The sequence below is a fragment of the Amaranthus tricolor genome, chromosome 10 (genome assembly GCF_026212465.1).
Source record: "Amaranthus tricolor cultivar Red isolate AtriRed21 chromosome 10, ASM2621246v1, whole genome shotgun sequence".
NCBI classification, from domain to species: Eukaryota; Viridiplantae; Streptophyta; class Magnoliopsida; order Caryophyllales; family Amaranthaceae; genus Amaranthus; species Amaranthus tricolor.
The window spans coordinates 20402341-20417778 of NC_080056.1; positions in this window are offsets into that span (position 1 = coordinate 20402341).

The following is a 15438-nucleotide window of genomic DNA, read 5'->3' on the forward strand; positions in this document are numbered from 1 at the left end:
AAAAGTTGTGTATTAATTTTGTTTTGAATCAATTAATCACACTAATTAGGATGACAAACGATCGTTCTTGGATGTATGGAAGCATTGAATCGTCGGAATTTATTGATGGCGTATTAGAATTTTGTAGTATTGCGGTTGAACATCAAATTAGGAAGGGGGGAGTTGATTTTTATTGCCCATGTGTCAGTTGTGGCAATGTATCAAAGGTAGATAGTGTTGATATCCTTAGGGAGCACATATTTCAACGTGGGTTTTGGCCTCAATATCATGTTTGGGTTTGGCATGGTGAGGAGGGAGTTTACAAAGAGAAAAGTGTTGTTGAGGACGTCAATAATGTGGCCGATGTCAATGAGGATGTATTAGATCATGTTGATGGGTATGAGACAGATGAAGAGAATGTCGATGAGGATGTGGATCGTGTTGATGAGATGATGGAGGGAGTTGAGGATGAGTTAGGAAAACGTCCTCGTGTTTTTGACTTGTTGACAGAGGCTTCTCAAAAGCCTTTGTACCCTGGATGTACAAAGTTCACCAAACTAATAGTAGTGTTGACAATTTTCAACATTAAGTCAAAGTTCAATTGGAGTGACGCTAGTTTCACAATGTTATTAGAAGCGTTAGGTGAGATGCTTCCTGAGGGAAATGAACTTCCAAAGTCGACATATTATACCAAAAAGCTCATGTGTCCTTTCGGCTTAGAATACCAGAAGATTCATGCGTGTCCGAATGATTGTGTGTTGTATCGGAATGAAAACGAGAACTTAGAAGAGTGTCCTAGGTGTGGGTTATCGCGCTACAAGTGTAAAGGGGCTCGGGATGCTAAAGGGCCTCCGGCTAAGGTATTGTGGTATCTTCCAATAATACCTAGATTCAAGCGCTTGTTTTGTATAAAGAAAGATGCGTTAAATTTGAGGTGGCATGCAGATAGGGTGAAGAAAGGTCACTTTCTCACACATCCATCTGATTCTCCGGAGTGGAAGAGTATTGATAGGTTGCATAAGACTTTTGGGGATGAGGTTCGTAATTTAAGGCTCGGACTGTGTACGGATGGAATAAACCCATTCGGCAATCTTAGTTCTCAACATAGTACTTGGCCGGTACTTTTAGTGATCTATAATTTGCCACCTTAGTTGTGTATGAAGCGTAAGTACATAATGCTTTCGCTTCTTATCTCGGGTCCTAAACAACCTGGCAATGACATAGATGTGTATCTTGCACCTCTCGTTGAGGATTTGAGAAAGATGTGGGATGAAGGCGTTTCAGTGTTTGATGCATATGCTAATGAGGAGTTCACCTTGCATGCAATGCTTTTATGCACCGTTAATGATTTTCCGGCATATGGCAACTTATCGGGGTATAAGAACAAGGGGAAGAAAGCATGCCCAATATGTATCAATGATATGGAATCCACGTGGATTCCTAAGTGCAAACACGTATTCATGCACCATCCAAAGTTCCTCCCACGAGACCACCAATATCGTACGAAGAAGAAGTTGTTCAACAGGGAGGTTGAGGATCGTGTAGCTCGTCGACCGTTGACCGGTTATGAAGTTTATGAACAGGTTAAGGGAGTTGAGACTTTATTTGGTAAAACGGGGCAAGTGCAAGGGGGTGAAGACCGATTATAGAAAAAAGAATCAATCTTTTGGAAGCTTCCATATTGGAGAGATCTATAGGTTAGGCATTGTCTTGACATTATGCATATAGAGAAAAATGTATGCGATGCCATACTCGGGACTCTCATGAACATTCCGGGTAAGACAAAAGATATTAGGGCCGTGCGAGATTGGTTTGAATGTAAGGATCTTCGTCTGGAGTTGTAGGCACATGTTAAGGTGAGTAAGAAAAGAAATAGAGCTGATGAAGTTGGTGGCAGTAAGAAGAAGATGAGTAATGACAAAGTTTATTTGCCTCCAGCTTGCTACACATTGTCCAAAGCAGAGAAGTGGACATTTTGTGAGTGTTTGTATGGCATTAAGGTTCCGTCTGGGTACTCATCCAATATGAAGAGATTTGTGAGCCTAAATGGTGAGCTGAAGTTGGGAAGCATGAAATCTCACGATTGCCATGTAATGATGCAAGTTTTTTTACCAATTGCAATCCGTGAAATACTGCCAAAACATGTGAGATATGCTATTATCGAGCTATGTTCGTTCTTCAACATAATTTGTAGTAAAGTTCTTGATCCCTTTAAACTTGATGCATTTCAACTCGACGTGATTGTAACTTTATGCAAGTTTGAGATGTATTTTCCACCTTCTTTCTTTGACATAATGGTTCATCTTATTGTCCATCTTGTTCGTGAGATCAAGCTTTTGTGTCCAGTTTTTTTAAGGTAGTATTATCCTTTTGAAAGACACATGGGTGTTTTACAAAACAAGGTGAGGAATCCAGCACAACCCGAGGGGAGTATGATTCAAGGAACTGTGAGCGATGAGATTAGTAACTTTATAGCCGAGTATTTGGCCATGGCAAATCCTATTGGACTTCCCACCTCTAGACATGAAGGAAGGCTTGAGGGAAAAGGAACAATTGGCTCCAAATCGGTCACACCTCCTCGAGAAAGCCTTCTACAAGCACACTTGTATGTGTTGCATCATATTCCGGAAGTTCATCCTTTTTTGATTGAGCATTTTGATATATTGCGCGCAAAACATCCTTCTAAAGGGGATAGGGCATTGATGCAGTTGCATAACAAGACGTTTATTAATTGGTTTCATAATCGAGTAATATGCGAAGAACTCAAGGGTGTATCCGAAATTGTTAAGTGCTTAGCTTTTGGTCCTCGTGATGATGTCAACAAATATGAGGGTTACGATGTCAATAGCTTCACATTTTGGACTGAGGGTCAAGACAAGAAGTCATCGTATCTACAGAATAGTGGGGTTTCTATTTTGGCGTCATCTACATTTTACGCGAGTGCGAAGGATCAAGCGCCGGCTGATGCTAAATTGGTATACTACAGGCGGGTACATGAAATATAGGAGCTTGACTACTCTACTTTCAATATTGGTATTTTCAAATGTAAGTGGGTAGATAATAATCGACGATGCATTAAAAATGACGACCCTTGTGGATTTACTCTTGTAGACTTAGCTCGTTTGCGTGATAGTGAGGAGCCATTCATACTAGCTATACAAGCCAAGCAAGTATCTACATTGTCGACCCGTCTGATAAAAAATGGTCTATTGTTGTACCGGGAAAAAGAAGTATCCTTGGTATAGGTGATGTTGAGGATGAGGAAGAATATGATGATTTTGAAGACTGGCCTCCCTTTATCTATCCAAAATCTGTGGATCAAGATGATGTAGATGATGTAGATGTTGGTTATATGCGTGTAGATCACACGGAAGGAATACATTTGAATTAAGTGATTCACAAGGTATGAATTTAAAGCTTTTTAAAGTTTTTTTGGCACTTGGTTTGTTTTGCATGAAACATTGCACATAACACTATTTGTTATATATTATTGTGTTGAACGTATTAGAATTGTTTGTCATATTCTTAATATTACTTAGCTTATGTTCTAATATATTTCTATTCATACGCTTTCAGCTACTGATATACAATGCATTTATTTAGAGACGAAATTGTCCCCGAGATTGAGACCTCGGATAATGAGCATCGTAGTAATGACAGCGAAGAAGACCAAATTGTAAGATACGAGCGTATGGCTGAAGACGCTCCACCGATTGACAATGATTTTGAAATTGAAGACGCCCTACCAATGGATGCTCTCACCACTACCAGTAAGAAAAGAAAAGGGCGAGGTCCTACAAAAAACCTCAAACTCACAGAACCCATGCATTTGGAATACAATACATTGGGTCAACCCTGCGGAAAATGGCGTAGGCAATATGGAAAACAAGTGGGTCTATGTATCCACAAGCTTTCCATATTGCACGCATGGAACGAGGTTCCAGAGGGTTTGAAGAACTCTCCATGGCATGATACTGTGGTAAGCAACTTTACTATTTTTACTCATTTATTTTCATTTTAAAATTAATTTGATTGATAGAAAGAGTAATAAATATAAATTTTTTTTGTAGAATCTTTTCCACATCGAGAGCGATGAGGACAAGAAGAATTTGTTTCTTTCAGCTGTTGCTGAAAGATTCAGAGATTTCAAATCCAAGCTAGTAACTGGCTGGATTACGAAGATCCGTGCCCGTACGACCAAAAAGGTCAAAACGGAAAACGAAGGTGGAGAGCAAGCACCTTCGAAGATGTCCTACAAAATATGGGGTCACATATCGAAGAGGGATTGGGAGGCCTTTGTTGCCAAAAGAACAACTCCCATAGAAGTTATAAGTATTTCATATTATATTATAGTTTACCAATTTGAATTTACTTCTTTTGATTCAGTCATTAAACTAATACATGACATTCGATTTCTATTGATTAATTAGGAAAAGCGTGGTAAAGCTTCTGATTCTGCAAGCAAAAGGAAGTTTTACCATCGCTTAGGCCAGAAAACGTATGATGAGGTCCAAAAAGAGTGGGTGGATGCGGGTTTATACCCCAATCAAAGTTCATCCACGCCCTCATCTACGACTACCTCCGCATCCGTGAATACTCTTGCTGGAGATCGGGTGCGTGATTGGTATTGCGGGCTTCATTCCCGAGATGCAAGTGGTAAATTTACCATTAATGATCCGGGAACGAAGAAGGTTGCTGATGCTGTGGTGAGTTTTGAAATTATTAAGTATATTCTTCATTTTTTTTGTATTCTTTGGCTTTGATGTACTTAGACTAATTGCTATATATATCACTTTTTATTTGAACAGATGGGCTGGAAGGAAAAAGAAGCTACGGGGGAGTTCACCCCAAGAGGCAATGTTAACACATTGCATATGGTATTAGGGAAAGACCACAGTGGGCGGGTAGTCAAAAAAGGAGGCGTCCGCGTGGGGTTACAGAAGGCATTCGACAAAGAGTGTGTTGCTACTCAATCCCGAACGGCACTGCGAGAAGAAGCAGCAACCCTCCGAGCGGAGATTATGAAAGACGTTCTCGCCAAGCTGGCCGCCGTGTTGCAGAAGATGGGAGCACCCATTGTGGACTTGGCAAACCTGATTGTCGAGGATCAGGAAAGTCAACATGGGGATCCTAACGCTTTGGTCGAGCCAACACCCGAGCCCATTACCCCCGTAGCATCCCAGCTCATTATTAATACCCCTGAAGGGGAAAACACCACACCGGACAACATAAACTTCGTTGCTCAATATCCGGAGCCAACTCCGGAGCAAGTGCTACAGGTACATAGTTTTTAAATATATAAGCACTTATTAATTTAAATTGCAACGCGTAATTAATATTTATTATGATGCTTATTATACTCAACGACACAATTTTCAGGAGGCGACTCCTTGTTCTCTTTTGCTGCTTCAGTTAGGTGTTGCTAGTGATGGCGACTTAACTGAGGTTGCATATGGTGTGGCCCAGCCAAATAAAGAGGGCCAAACAGTGCATTCAATGCATATTACAAGTGGCCACATCAGTGTGTCCGTGGAGACTATTGTAAAGGGGTTTGAAGATTTCTCACTCCCAATTCCAATACCAGCATGGAACCTTAAGAAACTATCAGACGCCCTAGGTAGTTTCGTCACATGGCCATATGCTTGGGTCCGATTCACTAACATGGTAAGAATCATTTGTACCTTATTTATTTTTATTTTTTTAATTGCATGCTCACACTAATTTAATTGTATAAATTGAAATAGCAAAAGAGTCCAAAGAGATCTTGGAGAGAGGTCGGTTCCTCAGAAAAGGTGTCGACTGGGTCAAAGTCGATGCCAAGCACTCCAATTTTGACTGATGAGGAGCTAAAAGATCTCTCTCAAGATTTCAAATGGCTGCATTATTGTGCATCTCGCATAAGTGAGGAGGACCCAATCATTTTGACCCTGCTGAAGGAGCAATATTGCTTTTTAGAGAGCCCGTTTGTAATTATTGCTCCTAGTGACATCGGACAATTTTTGAGAGGAGAGATGCTGAACGTAGCTCTTTTCCATGTCTACGTGAGGTGATGTTCATTATCTTACAAGTTAGGCATTGTTGTTTAATTGTTTTAATGACTGAATTACTAACAAAATTCTCTTATTTGTGAGTTTAGTGCGGCTTACGAGGAGCTAAATTCTTGCGAATCTGCAATAAAAATTGGATGGTTTTGTCCGGAGTCGATTTCGGGTAGTAAATGTAGAAATGATCCAGATCAGGTCAGAGCATACATTGAGACTGCTTTGACTAATTCCCTTGCATCTAAACACACATTCATTCTGGCTCCATATTGGGAAAAGTAAGTTTTATTATTGAAATTGAACTTATCTTTTGATTTTTAAAGTCACCTAATCTCTAATTTGTTGATTTTAAATTTGTGTTTGTAGTTTGCATTGGATACTTTTGATCATTTGTCCATTAACGAACACTGTGCACGTCTTCGACTCATTACAAAAACCTCAAAGCCCACCTCGCAACACAAGATTCAAAGCGTTGTTGAATGCGTACGTAATATTAATTATTTTACCAATTTGATTTAATTAAGTGTTATATATATATATATATAAATAGTATTACTTATCCCATGCATTTCAGCGCAATGAAAAGAGTGCGTGGACAAATGGGATCTACATCCAGAGCCACATTTCCAAAATGGATAGCAAGAAAGGTACACAAATTCGATTTTAAGGGTTTTTAAGCGTTTTTGTCAATTTTGCGCGTAAAGTAGGTCAAACATGGTTTGTTATGCACGAAACTTGGCACACAACACTATTTGGCATATATTATTGTGTTGAAATGGTTAGAATTGAAAATAATAGTCATATGCTAGAAATTAGAAGTTAAGTTGCGATTTTAAGGGTTTTTAAGCGTTTTTGTCAATTTCGCACGCAAAGTAGCTCGAACTTTGTTTGTTATGCACAAAACTTGGCACACAACACTATTTAGCATATTGTGTTGAAATGGTTAGAATTGAAAATAATAGTCATATGCTAGAAATTAGGTGTTAAGTTGCGATTTTAAGGGTTTTTTAGCGTTTTTTTCAATTTCGCGCGTAAAGTATCACAAACTTTGTTTGTTTTGCACGAAACTTGGCACACAACAGTATTTGGCATATATTATTGTGTTGAAATGGTTAGAATTGAAAATAATAGCCATATGCTAGAAATTAGAAGTTAAGTTGCGATTTTATGGGTTTTAAAGCGTTTTTTTCAATTTCGCGCGTAAAGTACTCAAACTTGGTTTTGATGCGAAACCGGGGCTGATTAAGGCCTTGGTTATGCAAGGATTAATGTTGTGCGTAAGCTTTGATTAATGACACAGTCAAAAACTACAAATGATCATGAAAAGAACACGAAACAACCACAAACACTTGAACAAAATTCTGATCTAGCAAACTGTCGAGCAGCCCTCCTTCAGCTCAGCTTCTAGGAGCCCACGGGGATTGTTAGAATGGTTTTATGACCTTGATAGCTAGATCCAAGTACCAAGATTCCATTTCCACTTTAGCCTAGGTCCTGGATGCATAGGTTTGGTCTCCACGTGTCGTGCAAGGTGGTCTGGTCACTAGTTTGTTGCTGTGTCAATTTCGCGCGTAAAGTAGGTCAAACATGGTTTGTTATGCACGAAACTTGGCACACAACAATACTTGGCATATATTAATGTGTTGAAATGTTTAGAATTGATAATAATAGTAATATGCTAGAAATTAGAAGTTAAGTTGCGATTTTAAGGGTTTTTAAGCGTTTTTGTCAATTTCGCGCGTAAAGTAGGTCAAACATGGTTTGTTATGCACGATACTTGGCACACAACACTATTTGCATATATTATTGTGTTGAAATGGTTAGAATTGAAAATAATAGTCATATGCTAGAAATTAGGTGTTAAGTTACGATTTTAAGGGTTTTTTAGCTTTTTTTCAATTTCGCGCGTAAAGTAGCTCAAACTTTGTTTGTTTTGCACGAAACTTGGCACACAACACTATTTGGTATATATTATTGTGTAGAAGTTGTTAGAATTGAAAATCATAGTCATATTCTAGAATTTACGTGTTAAGTTGCGATTTTATGCGTTTTTAACTGTTTTTGACACTAACATCTATTTTCTCTTACTGCTTTCAACAACGTTCTTCTTCCATTGACTGTGGCTACTACGCGCTGAAGTATATGGACGATATTATAAATTCCGTGAAGGACTTTGGAGTCGAAAATATAGATGCCGTAAGTATTTGTTACGTTCTTAATTAAATATATTATTGGTAAAATCTAATGTTTATTTCTATATTAATCTTTTATTTTAATATTATATATAGGTTTTAAACGACATTCCGAGGGAAACACGCCCTTTGAGAAGTAAAGAGATGCGCGAATTAAAAGACAAGATTGCCGCGTATCTTGCTAATATTTGTCCTTGATAAATTGTAATTAGTATAGATTATTTTTTATACTTTAATGTATATATGTATATATATATATATGTACGTACATAATATTATATTATATATACGAGCGAGAGTTTATTATTACAAAGAGATTAATGTTGATTATCTGTGATTATTATTGGATTAATCACTGTTATTACATTGTATTATTATTGCATTATTATAAGGATAAAACGGAAAAAGAAAAAAAAAAGAGAGTTATTTGCTGCGGTTTTGCCCCTGACCGCAGCAAATAACCCTCATTATTTGCTGCAGTTTTTGCCCCTGACCGCAGCAAATAACCCTCATTATTTGCTGTGGTTTTTGCCTATGACTGCAGCAAATAATGCCCTTATTTGCTGCGGTTTTGAACCACAGCATTTAAAGTAGGACATTTGCTGCTATCACTATTGCTGGGGGCCATAACCGCAGCAAATAATGGCAAAAAAAACCGCAGCAAATGAGGTTTTTTTCACTAGTGAATAACTCTCTCAAAAACCCTTACACAAAGATAAAATTCTCTAAAGATAAAATCAAAGAGTTTCACAAGAAAATATTATAAGCTAATTGGAAATTTTTGAACTAAATATTTCTTGTTGATTTTCCAACAATAACGTAAGAAATAAATGGCTCATATTAATTACACAATTTGAAGAACAACCGAATCCTCTATTTATAGGGTCAATTTTCCTAATAAAAAGGAGGTAACTACCCACTATTCCCTTAACCCAAATAATAAGGAGAATATTATGGATCTCAATTAGTAAGGTCAAACCTACGGTTACTGCTTTAAATAAGTATACACTTAATAAAAACTAAGTCACGGTTTTCCTAACAATAGCCACAGTTCCCTTTTACTAACAATAGAAAGGTCGGTTATTGTTCCCCTTTACTAATAATAGCAACGATTTCCTTTTCCTAATTTTAGGGACGGTTCATTTTTACTAATATTAGGGACGGTTCCTCTTTATTAATTTTAGGGACGGTTACTTTTAACAAATAATAGATAAAGATCCGTTTACTAATATCAACTGTTGTTCCCTTCACTATATTTAGCCAATTTAGTTTTTCACTAAATATAGATCCGAAACAAAAGCCTAATTAAAAGGATTTTAGAAAGTGATACTTTAGGTGGTTTAGAAAATATTTTGCTAATTTAACTTAATAATTAATTAATGCAACAAATTAATTTTAACTAATACATCAACTAAAAATCAGAAAATATAATAATAATTAGAATTCCAGCAGACATATTATCTTCAGACTCCAGTCTGAGAACAGTGCACAGTCTCCAATTTTCAGCAGCGTTAGATCATCAAACTTGGGAACAGTAGACCTCCTGTCTACATTTGACATCCTAAGTGATATACCTTTTCTAACTTCTTTGGATTCCTTTGACAAGTACATGTTCATAGACCAAGTCATAGGTACCATCAATGACCTTAAACACGACCGGATATTGACCTACAAACAATCTCTAAAAATATATTCATTTATATAAAGTGTAGTCATCATCAAAACCCAAGAGGTCCAACAAATCTAAGTGGCTAGAGCTTGGTCAAACATGGTGGAAGCTTCATGACCGACAAATAGGTATCCCTCTCCCCACTCAAGCTCTTCCCGACTTAATCCTCAATCGTCCCACATATCTCTTTGAACCAGAAAGGCGGGTACCCGACCCTTTAGCAGTGGAAAGGCCACCACCACAGGCTTTCCACAACCAGTACTCCCGTCGGAGACGAGGTGGCTCTTCTTGTACACACGAGGAACGTCACCTCTCACCTACATTTGAGCAAGGAGGCCCATACTCTACCTTCGAGTTTGGTGGCACCTCTTATGCAGCACCTCTACCCCCACCTTTACCCTATCATACCGACCTTGATCACGTCCTGGCCTCTTTACAAGGCTTACATCTGCGTATGGACGACTTTCATCAGAAGTTTGAACGGATAGATGTGCAACAAAGCCGGATCGACCAATTCATGGTCGATTACCAGCGAAGCCAATATCCGGTATATGACCATCATTACCGGCAGGGGCATATCACCTCGGATCATGTGCACCCATCGTGGTACACACCGCCACCAGGTGATTTTGGTTATGTTTACGGTTCTAGGGGGCGCTAGTACATCTTTTGGTTCTGGTGCACTGGAAAAGGGAGATGATGATGAGAGAGATAATGATGAGGGAGATGAAGAGGATGAAGAGGTAAATAAGAGTGACGATGTAACACCCCGATATTTTTTTTACGATATATTAAATTATTTTCTAGTAATATTATTATTATTATTCTTTTTAGAAGAATATATTTCTTTTTATTATTTATTTTGTTAGTAAGTTAGATCATGAGACTTCAACTTTTAAGGCAATTAAAACCATTTTAAGTCCAAACCTTTTCCTAATCTGTCTTTAATTTCAAAAAAAAAATTAAAAGTGGGAATGTGAATGGGTTGGCCGGCCATAGGAAGATTTTGGAGGAAGATTATAACTTCCATTTTGTTAATTGAATGGTTAAGGAAATTATCAAAATTAAATCCCGTAATTCCTTAATTAATTCCTTACCTTACATCCTTCATTTCAAAACCATTTGCAAGTAAGAAAACACTCCCAAAAACTCTCTAATCCTCACGCCTAAATCACCTTTGGTTCATCAATTTTGGTGTTTTGTTCTTGTGCAATTGTGAGTAATTCTTAACCTAGTTTTATTTTTAAGTTTTAATTTAAATTTCTATGATTTTTTTTATGTGTGTTATTTTATAGTTTATGATTTGTTCATGATTTAAAAATTCATGTGTGAAAGTATGATGTATTTTTCTATCTAGATTAATGTATGGTTTTTAGGGTTTTAGATATGTTTACATATGTGTGAGAATTTGTTTGATGGATGATTGAAAATATATATATATATATATATATATATATATATATATATATATATATATATATATATATATATATATATATATATATATATATATATATATATATATATATATATATATATATATATATATATATATATATATATATATATATATATATATATATATATATATATATATATATATATATATATATATATATATATATATATAAAATGGATGCTCATAGAAAAAATGTATGTGGTGTTAGAAATTTATTTATTTTTGATTAATAGAAGGAATTTATAATGTTGGTAGAAAAAAATATACATGTAAATATGTGATGTGTATGTGTGTATACAATTGTGTAAAAAGAATTATATTGAGGAAAAAAAAATAATTCATTAAAATTTATTTTTTTGTAGATGATCATGAAAATTAAGTAAATTTTTTTGTTTAGATTTAATAGGAAATAAAGCATTTAAATTTATATTTTTGTGATAAAAAAAATGGAATGACAAAATCCCGTAGGTTTTGAAAATGGTGAAAAAAAAAGTGTTTTTGGAACATTTTTGGCTTTGAAATTAAGTTAAAAATACTTATACTATGTTATAAATTATGAAAATTGGTACCCGGGGGTTTTGACGCCTTCCGGACGCAACGGTGAAGTCGGATTTTCAGTTTGACAGTGTTAAGTTGAGTTTCTGGACAGATTGTATAGGCTGTCCTGTTTTGTGTATTTACCATGTTATAGTATGTGATGGATGTTCATGTTGTGTGTAGTATTCTAGGTATGGATGTAATTGTATATGTATGTTATGGATGATTTGAGGAAAATGTGTATGTGTGCTTATTTCCCGAATACGATTGAACCTTGTAGGAAGTCGATTCGTGACCGGGAATTGATTAAGACGCTTGTGAATTGATTATCTTGCTTAAGGTATGTACACGCAGCGAAGTTCGCATTAGTCCGATGTATCATATAATAATGGTATACAAAAGTAAAGTATGGATATATAGTACGAATAATGTTATCTTTCGAATAAATAATTTTTATACATTGTTTTGATAAGTAGAGGTAGTATGACCTCACTAACCTTAAAGTGGACGTAGTATGACGTCAATTGGTGGAAATGAATTACTCGCGGTATATGGGGGCATTATGAGCCACCGCGGGGGTATGCATACTTAACCATAGGCACCGAAGTAAGGCGACTGTCTATGGTAGAGACTTGCTTAGGGGTTAGCTCCCCCTAATGTATTGTCTCACTTATGGAGATTGGAGTGTACCGGCAGTATGGCTGGATAGTACAGCAGTATGGCTGACTAATCTTTACATGAAAATAATTATTCTTTATTAGCATGATTGAAGCGTACGGTTATGTGAATTTTCAATTATTAAATTAAAACTTTCTCTTGTGTTATTATTTATTTGATATGCGACGATTGCTGACGTGTACTTTTGGTCTTAACGACCCTGCGATGATGTTGTTTCCTATCTGGGGAATGACTAGCAGTAAGTTAAGTTGCAGGTCTGGGGAGTGAGGATTGACCCTTGAAGAAATAAATCATTAGAATATAGAAGTTTGATAAGAACTTCTAAATTAAGTTTAAAGAACATTCGGTTTTATGAGGTGATTTTCGTTCTCAAGTTGTAATAAGTAGATTTAACTTTTCGTTCTTATCCGCTGCTAAGAATTTCTTACATCTAGTAGTTCATAATAACCCTAATAGAACTCGATCCGCAAGCTTCCCTTCACTTCAAATCCGTTTTAATTGCCTTCTAACATCCCGGTTTGACTCGGATTATATTTATCTCGTTTTTTTTAAAATGTCATTTTCTCTTTTCGTATGACCCGAGTTATTCCGAGATGTTACAGACGACTAGAGTCCTCGCACCTTCTCTAAAGCCATTTTATCGCATTTAGGACACTGCTTAGTTTGGCTTGGGGGAGATGTTGTGTTTATGGTCTCCTTAGGTTCTTCTTGTGTATATATGCATGCTTTCATTCTTTTTTTCTTACTTTTGTAGTTTAGCTTACTATTTTCTTAATTTAATTATGTTTTCGATACCTTGAATCACATTCATGCACATTTTTGATCTTCAGTAGCTAACTTGATTTCATATTGGGGCCATATTAATGTATGATACCTTGGCAAGTTTAGATTATTTCTTCCAAATTTTTTTGATTTGCAATCTTGTGAACCTTGAGGTTTTAAAACAATAGTTGAGCATTGATTTGGTTTGTAGCACCGCCTTTGGGTATTTGTGGAGATATTTTAAACCTGTGAGTATTTATTGAGCCCCTATCATGCATTCACGTAAATTAATGAGATTTTGGATTTGTAGTAGGCATGACTTGAAGGACTTGGGTATTATATGGATCTAGTTGCTAGTTTGGATCGAGCATGTATTCCCTTTCTTTCTTACCCTTTTGTTAACCTACATTATATCCCACTTTCGTTCATATCTCATACGAGCATTCCATTTTCTTTTGTATCCTTTCACTTTCACCTTCTTTCACCTTCATCCCTAACTCTTTAGCATACTAATTTGTTTGGTTGATGGTATGTTGGTGGTTGGTTTATCACACTTGGCTTGAGTTTGTAGCTTGCATTTGTCTTTTTATATTTTCTTGAAGTCACCACTTGCATATATCATGGTGATATTTAGATTTTAGACACAATTGTATAAATTTAGTTGATATTGTACGACTCTAAGAGTCCTTAGATTTTACTATTCGCTTTTCCTAGTGTAAGTGTTTGTTTTTACATCATCTTTATTTTTGAATCAAAAAAAAAGAAGAAGTAAAGAAAGAAAGAAAAAAGAAGTCAAAAAATTTGTATAGAAAAATATTAGTAGTTAATAAATGCCAAGTTGTGTGAAACCATGGGTCATTTAGGGTTAACTAACTAGTTATGCTACCTGTTTTTGTAACTTTACCCTTCCTTACCCTTTCTGCATTTCATCTTACTCAAACCTTTTCCAATTCACCTCTTTTAGGTTGATCCACCTACTTCTAGTGAAGTCTTAGCCTTTGAGTCCTCGAGTACCGAGGTGCGAAACATTGACACATCTCTATTTAGAGGCTAACATCACTTTGAGCTATAGGATGAGGAGATGAGCGTAACTTTAAACACTTGAGAGTGGTTATTCATCTTGGGTAACATACCCAAAAGTGAGGTCCACTTATACCAATTGTGATTGGTTTGGGAGTCTTAGACCCTCAGTATGATAAGGTCATTGCTTTACAACTTGTTTTGAGAATAATTTTTAGAATAGGAACTCACTTCAAACTTTTTAGAATTGATATTCGTAGCTTTCTAATCTATCCTACATCTTTTGACAAATTGTGGCTAGTGTGTTCATGACTGTAGATATTGTTAGATCATTCATGTGCATTTATTATTTGTTCTCGATTTTCTTTTCTCTTTATGATAATGCAATGCTTGCTTGAGGACAAGCAAAGATCTGGCTTGGTAGTTAGCTACATTTTATCTTTATTTTTACCGTTATAAGTGGCTTGTTTAGCATGAGGAATTTACATGTTATAACATTGGTTTATTGGATTTTATGCTTGTTTTTTTGCTTTGGTATTTTATTTCATTTCAGGATCTAATCATCAACACCGAGCACAGACTAGCCCCTTTGGTTGCATACATTGCTCACCTAAACACCGAGGGCTCAAAGAAGTGAAACATCATGAGCCAAGCCACAAGAACAAGCCACAAAGAAGCCAAAATAGATCCACTCGACCAGAATCAGCTCGAGCAGCATTACTCGAGCCAGAAGCTGAGTATTACATATCTGAAGCTCGCTCGACTGGTCGAGCAAAGTTGGCTTGGGTCGAGCAAAGTGCATTCAAACTTCCAGAGCTGCTCATCAACAGCAAGATTCAATGCAGGTGTACAGTACATCCGCTCGACTGGTCGAGCAAGATGGCTCGAGTCGAGCGGAGCTAAATTTCAGATTCTGTCCAATTTTTGAAGTTTCTGATGTTGGACCTGATGGTGGCTCGACTGATCGAGCGGGATTCGCTCGGGTCGAGCAAAATGGGTGGCAGCAGCATGTGCGATCTTTTTAAGCATCATTCGAGGTCCAATTATATTTGGTGCTTCTAATTGCTGCTGCCAAGACTACCAGCCACCCTACCATATCCA